Here is a 15,845-nt window from a genome sequence, read left to right as displayed (position 1 = left end):
CTCAATTTGAAATTAACCACCAGGCACGTGGTAACTCCCTTTCCTGCTCGCTCGCTCTCTCCTGTAGCAGTCACCATATTCCTTCATATTTTTCTATATTCATTTTACTTCTTCTCTCTCTCACTCCATCTGTGCCTGTGAGCATGTTTTATGCTTGTGACAGATGCTAAAGTGCAGAGCCCAACTCTCTCTCTATTTTTCTATTTCTCTCTCTCTCTCTCACACACACACACACACACACACACACACACACTGAAACACCCCCCTCCATTCACACACACTTACCTGAGCAGTCACATCTGACTTTTTACATGGGTTCTGGGATTTGAACTCAGATCCTCACAATCACACAATCACTCTCACCAGCTGAGCCACCTCTGCAGCCCTACCTATTGCTGTTCTAATCGCCTTTCTTGCCCCACCTGAATGGGGGTTCTAAATTTTTATTGAGCAAGGAAGAGTTTGTTTGTTTGCTTGCTTGCTTCCAATTTTTTGTGTTTGTCCTACCCCGCCCCCCCCCGCCCCTTTTTGAGACAGGGTCTCTCTGTGTAGCCCTGGCTGTCCTAGAGCTCTCTGTAGACCAGGCTGCCCTCAACTCAGAGATCTGCCTGCCTCTGCCAACTGAGCACTCGGTGTTGGACCAGAGGTTCTGGGACAAAGGCAACATGGCCTGGACCAAGAGGTTCCCGCCCTTCTCTTCTGACCAGGCGCCTTCACTCAGCACACTGGACAAAGCCAGCTCCTAGTTCTGGATTCCAAAGTTACCACTGGACCTAAGACCCCCACCTACAGGGCCCTAAACTCCCCAAATAAGGCTAGGACCCCATCCAGTACCTGACCTGATTCCTCTTTAGGAAGTCCCTACCCCAGGCCAGCCTTGTGAATTCACTGACCTCTTCCTGTGAGAGCTGCCCCAATAACCCTGACCCTTTTTACTCTAATTTCAACTCAATTCAATTTATTATATCACTGGAGAAGCCATTCAAGGGATTAAAGGCACACACCACTACCACCCAGGCTTTTGAGACAAGGTCTTAAGGAGCTCAGGCTGGCCTCCAATTTGCTATGCAGCTTAGGATGACCTTGAACTCCTAACTCACTCACGTTCCAAATTCGAGGATGGCAGGCATGCACCGCCAGGGCTCTGCAGTCTGTTTTGTGCGTTACTGCATCTTCACTGACCAGTGACCAGTGCAGAGCAGACAAACTCAGGTGAGTGGTTGTGGACAGTGTCTAAGCGCAGGCAGCCCCAAGTTCCCCTGAAGGATCCCACAGTTGGGATTCTATGAACCTTCTTGGTTCAGTGGCAGAGTCCTGACTGATCCTTGGGGGAAGCACTTCTGCCCTGGATTCAAACACCCCTCTTCTCAAAATCATGTCCCTGGAAGAGATGAGCCATGCACACATGTTCGGACCTCCCATGTTGAGTGAGCCACCCTGACCCCTACTCGGAGGCCCCAAAGCTGCTCCTGAATTCAGCTGTCAAAGTATACATTTGGACACAAAAGCCCTTCTTGATTAAAGTAGGTCTTTCATCAGGAGTGGGTGGGGTCAGAGGTCAAGATGGTGCTAGCCCGCATTTTAAAAATGAATCTTGACCCCTACCTCACAGGATATACAAACATAGACTCCAGATGGATTGTGTTCAATGGAACAATGAAGCAGTAACTTTTAAGATGAAACAGAGAAGATCTTTGAGGCTGTGGGTTTGGCAACAGCGTGTGTGTGTGTGTGTGTGTGTGTGTGTGTGTGTGTGTGTGTGTGTGTTCTGTTTATAAAGAAAACACGAAGAGTACTTACAGCACAGAACTGCTAAATTGGCCAACAGGAAAATTAAAACGTCTCTCCATCAAAAGATACTTACTATAAGGGAGGGAGAAGACAGTCTAGCAAGTGGAGAACAGAATTAGAATAGCACAAACCCAGCTAAGGACTCACGCCCAGGAGACAGATGATAGAATGACAAAGAGACAGGCAGATCCTATGTACAACAGAGCGTGGTAGGTGCACACCTTTAAGCCCAGCACTTGAGAGACAAAGGTAGGAATATCTCTGTGAGTTGGAGGCTAGCCTGGTCTACATAGTGAGCTCCAGGACAGCCAGGGATACATAGTAAAATGTCGAGAGAGAGAGAGAGAGAGAGAGAGAGAGAGAGAGAGAGAGAGAGAGAGAGAGAGAGAGAGAAAGAGAGAAAACCAACAGAAAAATGGACAGAATATGTAAATGAGCTGGAACATGGCTTAGAGAGAGGTGCAATGTTTGCCTGGTGTTGTTAGGCAAGGTCCTATAACAAGATGTAACTGATAGAATGAATTCACTTATTAAAGCGGATTTATTAGATTGGCTTACAGTGGCTGTCTCACACTGGAGGGACCAAGAGTCCAGTGGTCAAGTATTCGGTCCACAAGGTTGGATGTCTCTGAGGTCCCAATCCAGCACCGAAGCCCTGGAAGATTCCTGGAGCGTTTCTGGTCTTCAGGCTATGTTGGAATCCTTAAAAAGTAGTAGGTTCTAATAGCCATGAAGGCATACCACTGCATCAGAGTAGATGAGCATGTCAGCAAGGGTGAGGGTAAGCAAGTAAAAGGCAAAGCTTCCTTCTTCTATACCTTTTTATCCGGGCTGCCACCAGAAGGTGACATCCACGTTTAAAGTAGGTCTTCCTTCTTCAAATAATCTGATCAAGAAAATCTCTCAGGGCTGGAGAGATGGGGCTCAGCGGTTAAGAGCACTCTCACCTTTACAGAGAACCCCAGTTCAGATCCATAGTCTTCTGATCTCTGCAGGTACGAGGTACATAAGTGTTATACGTACATACAGGCAGGCAAAGCAGTCATACGCGTGAAAATAAAATGATCTAAAAAAAATCAAAAGATCAGACTAAAGCCCATTGTTTTGTACAATTAAAAATAAAACAATTGGGCTGGAGAGATGGCTCAGCAGGTAAGAGCACTAACTGCTCTTTTGAAGGTCCTGTGTTCAAATCCCAGCAGCCATATGGTGGCTCACAACCATCTGTAGTGAGATCTGACGCCCTCTTATGGAGTGTCTGAAGGCAGTTACAATGTAGTTACATATAATAAATAAATCTTAAAAAAATAAAAATAAAACAACTAAGACCAAAAAAATTTCATTTTAATTTTATTAGCTATTCAGAGAAATGTAAAAATTAAAACCATGTTGCAAAACCACCGTGAATACAGCCAGCCATGTGGTTGATGGAGGTGTAAAGTTCTGCTGCCCTTCTAAGGGGAGTATGCATTGGCTCAACAAATTAGTATGACCTGCTTATCATCAACTACCAAAGCCAAGCATATACATAACCCATGACCCAGAAACTCTATTGCTGGCAAATGTTCATGTCATGTGATATAGAAGAGCAAAAATCTTGAAAAAGTCAAGAGTGGGTCGCAGTCATGAACAAAGTGTGTTACACAGTGGGACACCAAGAAGGAATGGAGTGGCAGTTGACAGGGACAAGACAGCTCAGCCCCTAATGATGACAACAGTCAACAGAGCCTGATGACTAGAGTTAATCTCCAGAATCCAGGCCAAAGCCAGATGTGATGCTGCGCCCCTGGAATCCTAGGACTCCTGTGGCAAGACGAGAGGTGCACAGGAGACTTATACAGCGCGGGGCAGGAGCAGGAGAGACCTTGCCTGGTAAGGTGAGAAAACGACCCAGCTTCTGAAAACTTGTCCTCTGACCTCCACGTGTGTCCAATGTATGCACCCCCAACACACACACACATGTACACACACATGTGCACACACAATCACAATCATGTACACACACAATCACACACATATATACACTCACAATCACACATAATCAATGAATCAATACTTAAAGAAATGCTACTTCTTTGTGTAACAATATCAATGAATTTCACAAATGTACTTTTGAGGGATAAAAGCCAGTTTGCCAATTATATATGGATGGGAAGTTCAAAAGCCAGCAAGCCAAACTGATACTATTAGAAGCTAGGATTGTCTTCTGGGTACCTTCCTGGGGCAGTAGATAGTGGCTAACGGAGCAACATTCCAAAATGCTGCTCAGGATTCTGTTTCTTGACCAAGTATGATGGAGTAACCTGTAATCCCAGAATACAGAAGGTGAAGGCAGAAGGGTTGGGAGTTCAAGGCCAGCCTCACCTACTTAGAGAGTTTGAGACCAATCTGGGATACATTAGACCCTGACTCAAACAGACAAACAAAACAACAAAACAAATAAGCCGATTTCTATTTCTTCCTCAGAATGTTGTTTATACAGATGCGCTCAGTAGAGCATTAACTAGTCATATTGTACACTCAGATTGGAGTGTGTGTGTGTGTGTGTGTGTGTGTGTGTGTGTGTGTGTGTGTCTTTGGTAAGCAGGCCTTATCTAAAATGCTTGGAACAAGAGTAATTAAGAATTCAAGACAGACCAAAAAAAAAAAGAAAGCTGGGCGTGGTGGCGCACGCCTTTAATCCCAGCTCTCGGGAGGCAGAGGCAGGCGGATTTCTGAGTTCGAGGCCAGCTTGGTCTACAAAGTGAGTTCCAGGACAGCCAGGGCTACACACAGAGAAACCCTGTCTCGAAAAACCAAAAAAAAAAAAAAAAAAAGAATTCAAGACAGGCTGGAGAGCTGATCCCGTGTTGAGAGGACTGGCTAGAGCCTGGAAATGATGGCTCATGTTTTTAATCCCAGAACTGCAGAGGCAGGTGGATGTCTGTGAGTTTGAGGACAACCAGACTACATAGTAAGTTCCAGGTCAGCCAAGAGCCTGGGGTGGGGGGTGGGGAAGTTAGTTAGTGTTTGTTTGTTTGTTTAAGTTATAAGAACACAGGCTAGCTACTCTTATAGAGGACCTAGGTTCAGTTCCCAGCACCACCTGGCTGCTAACAACTGTCTATAACTCCAGTTCTAGGGGCTCCAAAGCCCTCTCCTGACCTTCATAGGCACCGGGTATGAATACGATGCATAGACATTCATGCAGGTAAGACAGTTATACACATACAATAAAATTTAAAAGTCAAGAAGACATAGGAAGGGGAAAAAAAAAAGAGAGAGAAGCAATGCTTTAGCCAAGTGTGATGGCCATTCGTGGGTGTTATCCAAAAGTGGAAGGCATCCCTGGGAGGAGGTTTGCTTAATTGGGTATATCCACTTCTAATCCGGACTTTGAGGTGGGAAGACACGCCTTTAATCCAGGCCACTCCTCCTCGCCAGTCACCTTGCTATAAAGTCATAGGCAACATCCCTCCACGGGCCGTGGTCCTCAACCTTCCTAATACTGCAACTCTTTAATACAGCGCGTCGTGTTACCGTGACCCTCAACCGTAAAATTATTTTCTTTGCTTCTTCATAACTGTAATTTTGCTAATGTTATGAATCTTAATGAAAATATCTCTGCTTTCCAATGGTTTTAGGCAACCCCTGTGAAAGGGTCATTTCACACACACACACACACACACACACACACACACACACACACACACACACATTCCAAGGTGTCTTTACTCACAGGTTGAGAACTGATGTTCCACGACCTCTGCATCAGCTCCTGCCTCCAGGTTCCTGTCCTGTTTGAGTTCCTGTCCTGTCTTCCTTCAATGAAAAAAAGACATTAGACCCTTGGATCTGGAGTTATAGATGATTGTGAGCTGCCATGTGGATACTGAAAACTAAACCTCAGTTCTCTGCAAAAGCAGCCAACCCTATTAACCACTAACACATACACAGTGCTTTTAAATGGATATGATGGATATGAGAGCAGGGGAGGGTTGGATATCTACTCCAGTTGATTGAGTGCTTGTATTAGCATTCACAAAGCCCTGAGTTTGATCCTCAGCACCTCACAAACTGGGCATGGTGGCATATAAGGTGTGGAGGCTCAGAAGCTCAAAGTAATTCATTTTGAGGTTTCCTAGGAGTTTAAAGTCAGTCTGGAATATATGAGACCCTATTTCATGATGGTCGGATGGATGGATGGATGGATGGATGGATGGATGGATGGATGGATAGATGGATGGACAGACTGATACATGGATGGATGGATGGATGGATGGATGGATGGATGGATGGATGGATAATGGATGGATGGATTGATGGATGGATGGGGATAGATGATGGATGGATAGATAGATAGATAGATAGATAGATAGATAGATAGATGAATGGGTGGGTGGGTGGGTGGGTGAATTGAAAGGGAAGAGAGGTAGGATGTGGGTGGATGGATGGATAGATGGACGGACAGACTGATAGATGGATGAATGGATGATGGATGGATGGATGCATGACAGATGGATGGATGGATGGATGGATGGATGGATGGATGGATGGGGATAGATGATGAATGGGTGGATAGATAGATAGATAGATAGATAGATAGATAGATAGATAGATAGATACATACATACATACATACATACATACATACATACATACATACGTGGGTGGGTAATTGAAAGGAAAGAGAGGTAGGATGTGGGTGGAGTGTTAGCCTGATTAAACTTGAACAATATTAGCAAGTGTCCCAGAATAGGTAAAGGACTAGAGATGTAGGCCTGAATTTGTCTTAGCTCTAAATGCTGTTCCCTACCCCTGTTGTTATACCTTCTCCTTCTGGTCCCTTCCCAGAGCCCTTCCCTCCATCTGTAGGCAGGGCCCCTTCCTGGGCTCCTCCCCTCAGAGCTCTCCTGTCCCCGATGTCACCCCTCTCTCTATAAGCCTCTCTCCAGGATCTTGCACACAGGAAGGGATAAGGAAGCATTTGGGGGGGGGGGAATCATCAGCTAAACACATTCATGTGAAGAAGGTCAGTTATTGAGCTTCAGAGACAGCCAAAGAGCAGACAAATACATTAGCCCCAAGGATTGACCTCAAGCAACCAAGGGACACTTAGGTCCCCCCACAGAGATGCTTGTGTCACCTGTGAGTAGCCATCAGTGCTGGGAACCAGTCCAACACATCAAATCAATGCCTGATGATGACCTTGCAGCCCTCCTTGCTCATCATGGTGACCCTAAGAGGTGACTGTCATCATCACTTCTACAGACAACCAAGCTGAGGCACCAAAAGTTTGTCATTTGTCCAGAGACCCAAAATGTCAAAGCCAAGCGAGGATTTGGACAGGGATTGGTGGCTCCCAAGTCTGTGTGATGACCACCCAGAATCCTGCCTTTCCATGACCCATGGGACCACACTTCCCGAGAGGGCTTTGGTGGTTTCAGAGGTCAGGGACTCCATCTGCTCAGAGGCTCAGAGTTCAAGGGGAACTCACTCCAGTCGCTAGCAAAGCATCTCTGAAGTTAGAGGCAGCAGGGAGGGCCACCTACAGTGTACAAGTGTGTATGTGTGGGTATCGGGGCTCACACTAGTGTGCAAGTAGGTGGATGGGCTGTGGGGCTGGAGCCAGGGGAGACAGTGTGCCTATTAGCAGAAAGTCATCAATCTAAAGGCTCCTCGCATGCTAGACGCACAGCAAATATTTGTCGAATTAAATTGGAATTCTAAAGCCAGTGCTCTATAAATGTGAGGCACTGCTTCGACAGTCACTTCCAAGTCATGGGCCCTTGGAAAAAAAGATGCCTGCCAGGACAGTGTTGGAGGCAGTCTTCCTTAGCTTCCTCTTGCCTCCAGATCAACCTTGGGTAGCAATGACTCCACTGAGTTCTCTCTCTCTCTCTCTCTCTCTCTCTCTCTCTCTCTGGGAAATAGTGCTCTTGAACTGGCTGAAGCCAGGTCTCCCAACCTATGGAGACAAAGTGTCAATCATAGCAGTAACTAAGAGGCAAGGAGCCCTCCAGACTGGCTACCTGTGTGCTAAGTACCTTGAGGTGACTAATCCCCAGCTCTTTCCACACATAGTGACAGGGGAGATGTCACTAAGTATCCAGAGGAGAAAAGACAGGGCCCAGAGGGACTGGCCTTGAAGGCATGCACTATGCACTTCAGTGCTAAGAATAACTAGAAAACCATCTCTCTGTTTCTATCTGTGTCTTTGTGTGTATGGGTGTGTGTGTGTGTGTGTGAAGGAGCATGTGTGTGCATATAGTGAACAAATGTACATGTGTATACATGCATGCAGAGGTCAGAAGTTGATGTTGGGTATCTCCTCTGTCATTCTCCACTTCATTTATTGAAGCAGGGTCCCTCGCAGAACCTAGACCTCAGCAATTTGTTCAGGTTAGATGACACGGGGATTCCCTTGTGTCCACTTCCCCAGCACTGGGATTAAAGATGCATACCACCAAGCCTGACTATTGAAAAAGAAAGAAAGAAAGAAAGAAAGAAAGAAAGAAAGAAAGAAAGAAAGAAAGAAAGAAAGAAAGGAAGGAAGGAAGGAAGGAAGGAAGGAAGGAAGGAAGGAGAAGAGAAGAGAAGAGAAGAGAAGAGAAGAGAAGAGAAGAGAAGAGAAGAGAAGAGAAGAGAAGAGAAGAGAAGAGAAGAGAAGAGAAGAGAAGAGAAAAGAAGGAAGCAAGGAAAGAAAGAAGGGAATCAACCAATCCATCAATTTTGTGGCAGGAGGCAGGGTGGCGGGGGCGGGGAGGTGTGCCCGTAGAGATCAGAGGACAACTTTCCCCAGTCCTCCCCTCCCATGATGGAACACAGGTCATCATGTTTACACAGCAAGCACGTTTACTCTCTGTGCCATCTCAATGGCCCAAATCTGGCTTTATACGGGTGCCAGCAGATCCCCAGGGCCACATCCCTGTCTCAAAGAGCAAAATGAGGAGCCAGTATGAGTATGAGGAGCCAGTCCCAGCTAGGCCTTCACTCCCCCCCCCCAGCCCCCCACATTCATACAAAAAAAGCCAGAGGTTAAGAGAGGCCCTCAGCCCCTTTCCTAGCCCTGTGGCCACTCCAGGGAAGGCCAGTCCGATGGACATGTAATGTTTGAGCCTGATCAGGCTACTGAGCGAGATCTGGGCCCCAAACTTGCCCCAACCCTTTGCCTGGCCCTGGTGGCCTTTGCAGGCAGTCAGTCAGTCCCCCTTCTGACTGCCACACCTATGACACGGTGCCTCCTCCCCGGAGGTCCAAAGCCTTAAAACTTAATAGTCTCTCAAATGCTGTAACACTAGAGGGGGCTTTTATGAACTCAACAGGGCTAATATTATGAGGGGGGCAGCCGCCACCTAAAGTGGGCCGCTCACAGTCAGGGGGCCCCCTCAAACACACTTCAGAGGCCTCAGAGGGTGACTCCACTCCCAGTTCCTCTGTGTCTGATGAGGTTATGATAGAGCAGTTTGTTGCAGACAAGGGCCTGGTGGGAGGCTGAGACCCTTGTACTCTGGCTCAGGGGAAACAGAGGAGCGGGTGGGGGAGGGGCCGGGGGAATCTTGGTGACTAATGAGCAGGCAATTGAAAGCTCTGTCGTGTCAATGGCGAGCAGATGGAGGAGGAGGGGAATTTCTGCTGCCTAGCTTGAGGTGTGGCACAGAAGGAGACAGAAGAGGGAGGGAACCGGCACCAGGTGGCGGGCCAGAGAGGAAGCTGCTGGGGCTTCAGGACAAACGCACTACCTTCCGTTCTGAAGTCCAAGCTACTCTATTGCTGCCTTACTTTTTCTTTCTCCAGCTCCTCCTGCTCCCCCCACCCCCGCTACACACACACCTCTTTTTTTGAGACAGGTTTTCACTACTTAGCCCTGGCTGGCCTGGAACTCACTATTGTAGATCAGGCTGGCCTCAAACTCAGAAGTCTGTCTGTGTCTGCCTGCAGATGTTGGATTGAAAGGTGTGCACCATCCTGCCTGGCATCTCCCTTCCTCCCCTTCTCTTCTTCAACCTCTTTCTCCTTCCTCAAATGCCGCCTGTCCTAGAAGACCAGAAACAGGCCCGGTGCCTGGGCTTCACTTGGTATAGGCAGAACTCCCAAATAAAATACAAGCAACAGGAAATTAAAGGTCATGGTTGGTTTGCCTACACACACACACACACACACACACACACACACACACACACATACACACACACACACTTATCCCAGACACATACATACACTTCCTACACACACAAACACACACATACACACACACACACACACACACACACACTTATCCCAGACACATACATATACTTCCTGCACACACAAACACACACACATACACACACACTTATCCCAGACACATACATACACTTCCTGCACACACAAACACACACATATACACACATACACACACACACACACACACACACAGGTGTACATGCTTACTTGTACTCTACGTAGACACGGAAACAATTCTACTTGCATTCATACTTTTTCAGATACACTGATCTGCAAACACAGGCACACACTCACACCTTCCCCAGACACACACGCACATGCAAGCCCGGGTGCATGAACACACACATATTTTCTTCATTACCTCCTCAAATACTGTCTTTTCTTTCGGTCTTGAGTTCAATGTTGTTTTTTGTCTCTTTTCCACCCTCCCCCCTCCACTTTCCCTCAATTTATTCCAGCTGTGAAAACCTTTTCCACATCTCCTCTGTCACCCCAGTAGATAGGTGAGTGGCAGGCAGAGGCGTCCACTCGGCAGCCACCGTTGGTAATGGATGCCAGATGTGGAGCTGGCCCCCAGCCCAGCTCAGCCCTGAGCTGGGGCTCCCGCCCCTGGCTCCTACAGCTGGGCAAGGGCTCTGGCCTGGGCCAGGATCAGCAGAGAGGACTCGGGGGACACAGGCAGGGAGGACCAGGAAGAGAGCCTATGGCGGGTATGAGGCTAGGTGCAGGCCACCAGGAACCCCTGAGCCAAGACTTAAAAGAATCTGACAGACTGGCTGGGCTGATCCAGTGTGCTAAGAATGTACCTGCCTTTCGATTCTTGTCGGCCATTTTATTTCCTGGGGAAAAAGTGTTTGCCACTGGTATTATTCATAAATACATATGTTTGGTAGAATACAAAAAGCCAATTATAACGTTCTAGAATTCTCCACGTTGTTCTGCCACAGATGATCATGAACCAATTAACACTAAGGGGACGTTCTGAGTGCTTTCTAAGCTTGCACATGATGAATTCCTTCGCTCTGGTAGTCATCACAGTGGTCTTCCGAGGTAGAGAAAGGAAATTCTCCCACTTAATAGATGGAACAAAAGAGACCAAGAGCATCTGCCTGTCTCATCCAGAGAGTGGGCGGTACCAGGAGCTGAGCCCAGGAAGGGTGAAGCCGCCACAAACCGCACTAAGCTATCAGAGGACAAATCTTGTGTGTATCTCTGTGTGGGGTGGGGGTGCGTGCAGGTGGCTCACGTTCAGATAGGAGCCTTGTTTTTGACACTGTGTACTTTTGGACTTTGGACTTTTGCTGTGTCTGTGTGTATACAATGTGGCGATGTGGTGGTGGGGGGGAGCTCACAGGGAGGACCTAGAGCATCTGTGTGAGGTCAGTTCTGCTCTTCCCTCTTTACTTGCCTGCAACTTTACCCACCTCGCCGCACCCCCTCCACCCTGGTTTTTCGAAAGATCATCTTTCCTTAGCATTGAGCACTTACTGGTTTGGTTCATCTGGACTGGCTGGCCCAGGAGGGCCCAAGAATCCTACTGAGTCTGCCTCCCTCCCTAGTCCTGAGGTTACAAGTGTGTAACCTTGTAACCATGCTTGGCTTTTTATTTGGGTGCTAGAGATCAACCTCCAGTCCTGGTGATTGGCAAGACCTTCGCAGACTGAGTCATCTCCCAACCACCAAAAGATGCTAAACTGTTAGAAGGATTCGGATTTCAAATCATGCACTAGTAATGCCAGCACTTGGGAAGCTGAGGCAGAAGGATTGCGAGTTTAAAGCTAGCCTTGGCTACATATAAGGTTCAAGGCCAGCCTGGGCTACATGAGATGCTGATAAATCTTAGAAAGGACCTGATCCAAAACTCTTACTTTCCTTTCTTTCGTAGTCAGTAAACAGATTGCTGTGCAAGCATGAGAACCGGAGTTGGAATGCTCGGCACCCAGGTAAAGAGCTCTGCAGTTCCAATGAAGACAATCGCAATACTGAGCAAGTAGAGACCGGTGAATCCTGGGAGATTTCTGGCTAGCCAGTCTGCCTAATTGAAGCTCTGGATTCAGGGAAAGACCTCTGCTCAAAAACAAACAAGCAAACAAGATGGGAACTGATTGAGACAGACAGGTGATATTGACCACCTGCCTCCACACAAATGTACACATAAGTGCACATACACACCACACACACACAAGTGTGAAACGTGCAGGGGGTGGTTGGGAATGTAGCTCCCCTCAGCCTGCTTAGCTCCAACAGTGGCCAGAACGTACCCTAGTGTATGACCAGTGGCACACAACAGGGCTTGCAGCAGAGGCCTGTGCCCCTCATCTCTGGATCACAAGTGCCTCTTGGAAGCCAAATGACACACACACACCCCACATCCATTGGGACACCTGACTCCCTTCTGGAGCTCACTAAAGACAAAAGCTGCTTCCTGTCTGGGTCTTGGTGACCCCCTTGAAATCCAGGCCTCTGCCTCCCAAATGCTTATTACGCTATTTGCAAATCCAGGGCTGAATCTTGGAGTGAGTTTAATAAAGCAAGAGACAGATGTCATCCATCACGGGCAGGTGGGCAGGACCGATAGGCACACCGTCTCCTGTACTTCTGGTCAACCAGTGACATACCCACACAGGCACCCCTCTGCTTTCCCATAGTTCCTGTCCTGGGTGCTCCCACTGTGTGGTCTCTCTTCAGCTCACGGTTCCCTGTCAGCAATCCCACTCTGTACAGAGAGAACAGCCAGGAGTCACGGACATCAGTGAGAGGCAGGGCTTTGACCCCAGGAAGATACTTGCGGGAGATGGAAGACATAACCTTAGCCACCGAGATAAATAACATTTAAAGCAATCGTTGATGTCACGGTGTTTTGCTTTGCTTTGCTTTGTTGTTTTGGGAGAAGGTTGGAGGTTGGGGGTAGGGTGGGGAGAGATCTCGTGTATCCTAAGCTAACCTCAAACTCACTGTGGAGCTGAGGAGGGCCTTTGGATTCTTCTGCCTCACTTCTTAAGTGCTGAGATCACAGGCATGTGCTGTCATGCCTGGTTTATGCAGTGCTTGGGAATCTAGCCCAGGCGTCTGTACTCACTAAGACACACTGAATGTTCTACCCAGGGAACCACTTTTCTGGTCTTTGCAATCAAAATCACAATCAGGGCCAGCTCACACAGGGTCCACCATACTGATTGCTCCAGTGACCATAGCCCCGAGTGATGCACTGGTAACCAACCACCTGTCACTCCGAGTCTGTCCCCAAGCCTATTCCTTCAACTGACCTCTTACATCCCTGGGGAAGAGAATCCAGCCTTCCACTTACTCAGGCTGAAGTGCTAGAACCATGCGTGAATTCGTTCATTCTCCCACTGCTACACCCAGATCTCAGGAAACCATGACAACGATTCTTTTAAAAATCAAACCTTGAGGGATGCTGAAGAGATGGCTCCGTGGTTCAGAGCACTGACTGCCCTCCCAGAGGTCCTGAGTTCGATTCTCAGCAACCGCATGGTGGCTCACAACCATCTGTCATGGAATCTGATGCCCTCTTCTGGTGTGTCTGAAGACAGCAACAGTGTACCTGAGTGTTATGCCCTGTCCTCTGGAGCAATGCTCTCCCTGCGTTATTTTCCTTATTGCTGAATAACAGTGCATTCCTGGGCTGGTGAGATGGCTCAGTGGGTAAGAGCACCCGACTGCTCTTCTGAAGGTCAGGAGTTCAAATCCCAGCAACCACATGGTGGCTCACAACCATCCGTAACAAGATCTGACTCCCTCTTCTGGAGTGTCTGAGGACAGCTACAGTGTACTTACATATAATAAATAAATAAGTAAATAAATAAAAAAAAAACAGTGCATTCCTTTAATGCCTTTAGAGGCAGATGCAGGAGGATAATCTGTAAATTCAAGGCCAGCCTGGTCGGTGTGGTAACTTCTAGACCAGCTAGAGTTATACAGTGAGACATTGTCAAAAAAAAGAAGAGGAGAAGGATGAAGAAGAGGAGGAGGAAGAGGAGGAAGAGAAAGAGGAGAAGAGAAGGAGGAGGAAGAGAAGAAAGAGGAGGAGGAGGACTAATCTATTACTATTGTTGACAGGTAGGATGGCCATGCTCACTGTGGTTCACATGTGGATGTGACAACAGAGGACAACTCTGTGGATCGATTTGGTCATTCCAGTTTTTATAGGTAAGTTCCAAGGATGGAACAAATCATCAGACGCCACAAGCACCTTTGCCCATGGAGCTTTCTTGTGTCCCCTTCCTCTGCTTTAAGGTAACCTCTTGTTGTCCATGATGGCCTGGAAGTCCCTATGAAGCCCAGACTAGCCTAAAGCTTGTGGGGTTCCTTGCTTCTGTTTTCCAGGAGCTCTCCTATTACTTTTACGCTTCTTTTTGTTGTTGTTGTTGTTGTTGTCATCATCGTTGTCGTTGCCTGAGTTTCTTGGTTTGAGATTTGTTTTGTTTTTTGTTTTTGTTTTTGTTTTGTTTTGTTTTGTTTTTTTGAGACAGGGTTTCTCTGTATAACCCTGGCTGTCCTGGAACTCACTCTGTAGACCAGACTGGCCTCGAACTCAGAAATCCACCTGCCTCTGCCTCCCAAGTACTGGGATTAAAGGCATGTGTCACCATGTCCGGCTGATTTGAGATTTTTGAGATTAGGGTCTCATGTCATCCAGGCTAGCTCTGAGCTCCTACTAATCCTCCTGCCTCTATCTCCTGAGAGCTAGGACTCTAAGACATGAACTACCATGCCTGCTTCCATGTCTTTGCTTCTTAGCATCCATTGGCCTCTGCCACTGGTATATTCATTTCTTATATTCAGCACTTGCCTTGGCGCTAAGATGTCCCCATTTCTCCTGGATCTGGCTGAAAGCTCCAAGGTAAAAAAGGGACTCATAGACAGACCTCACTGAGGGAGACCATTTGTGTGAAGTAAGCTGGCCATGGTAGGCATCGTTTTCTAACTCCCAGACTAGCAAACGCCACGTTGGTAGCTTGAAGTTCATGGTAGAGGACATATTGGCAGAATAGAGATTGACAAATGAGGTTTTCTTCCTAGAGAACCAGCCCACTACCGCTGCCCCAGCTCTCCACCGGCAGTACACACAGCCTCTGAAGGGGTCTAAAAATGACTTCTCCCCTAAAGAGTCTCACCCCTTCCCACTGGTGGAGCTGAGACTGCATGGCCTACAGATAAGGAAGGGACTCCGTGCAAAAAAAAAATGCTGGTGGTGAGCTCCAGCTAGCTGTCCAACCATAGCTGTAGCCCTCGCTGAATGGTCTATGAATGGAAGGGTGCTCAGACATAAAAGTATATGTGAAAAACAGTTCTTTCAGGTCCTCAGACTGTAAACAGCTCTTCTGTAACTCCCAATGGCCCCATGTACCTTTTCCGAATGTAAGGTTTGAAACCACCCTCAAGGGAGATGCTGTGGCTAGTCCCACTTTACAGATAGAAACACAAAGGTGAGATGTATCAAGTCCCCTATCTGAAGTCACGTGGTAGTGAAGTTGGGGTTTGCACCTAACAGCCCAGCTGTGTCACTATGGTGCCATTGACACATATGGGCATAGAGACGAGGGTAAAGACCTCACATGTGGAAATGGGTCTGGTTTCTTCTTCTCTACACTCAGCCATAAACAGTTACGAGTCTTTCACTGTCTCTATACCACAACCCGCCCTCAAATACTGTATTTAGTCAAGGGTGACCTTGAACTTACAATTCTTTGTACTTGTTACTTCTCTCTTGCTGTCATAACACCATGACTACAGTAACTTATAAAAGGAAGTTTGTCTGCCTTATAGTTCCACGGGGACAAGACTCCAAGATGGTGAGAAAGTTGGGCAGCAAGCCCCAGACATGT

The 15,845-nt window shown here is 47.4% G+C and overlaps 1 long non-coding RNA gene across 3 annotated transcripts, besides 1 other annotated feature; it reads left to right on the top strand.

The window, feature by feature from the left end:
* Nucleotides 7,723-11,224: an enhancer, noted in NCBI's record as "VISTA enhancer mm751". NCBI's record gives its function as "enhancer in: forebrain[3/5] | limb[4/5] | branchial arch[5/5] | facial mesenchyme[5/5]" and the evidence as "EXISTENCE:transgenic organism evidence [ECO:0001131][PMID:17130149]".
* Nucleotides 9,162-14,195, top strand: Gm41591. Of its 3 annotated transcripts, none has more exons than XR_876855.2 (3): nucleotides 9,162-9,220; nucleotides 11,882-12,114; nucleotides 12,645-12,833. It is a non-coding gene; the product is annotated as a predicted gene, 41591 (long non-coding RNA). The 3 variants fall into 3 exon arrangements; XR_876856.1 differs by having other exon boundaries at nucleotides 11,882-11,939; nucleotides 12,645-12,809; XR_876854.1 differs by lacking the exons at nucleotides 9,162-9,220; nucleotides 12,645-12,833 and adding exons at nucleotides 11,356-11,375; nucleotides 14,077-14,195 and having other exon boundaries at nucleotides 11,882-11,939.
* The last annotated feature ends 1,650 nt before the right edge of the window (nucleotides 14,196-15,845 follow it).

This window comes from Mus musculus, chromosome 17 (genome assembly GCF_000001635.26).
Source record: "Mus musculus strain C57BL/6J chromosome 17, GRCm38.p6 C57BL/6J".
NCBI lineage: Eukaryota > Metazoa > Chordata > Mammalia > Rodentia > Muridae > Mus > Mus musculus.
Note: the sequence above shows the minus strand (reverse complement) of the source record. Positions and strands in the feature narration are given on the sequence as shown.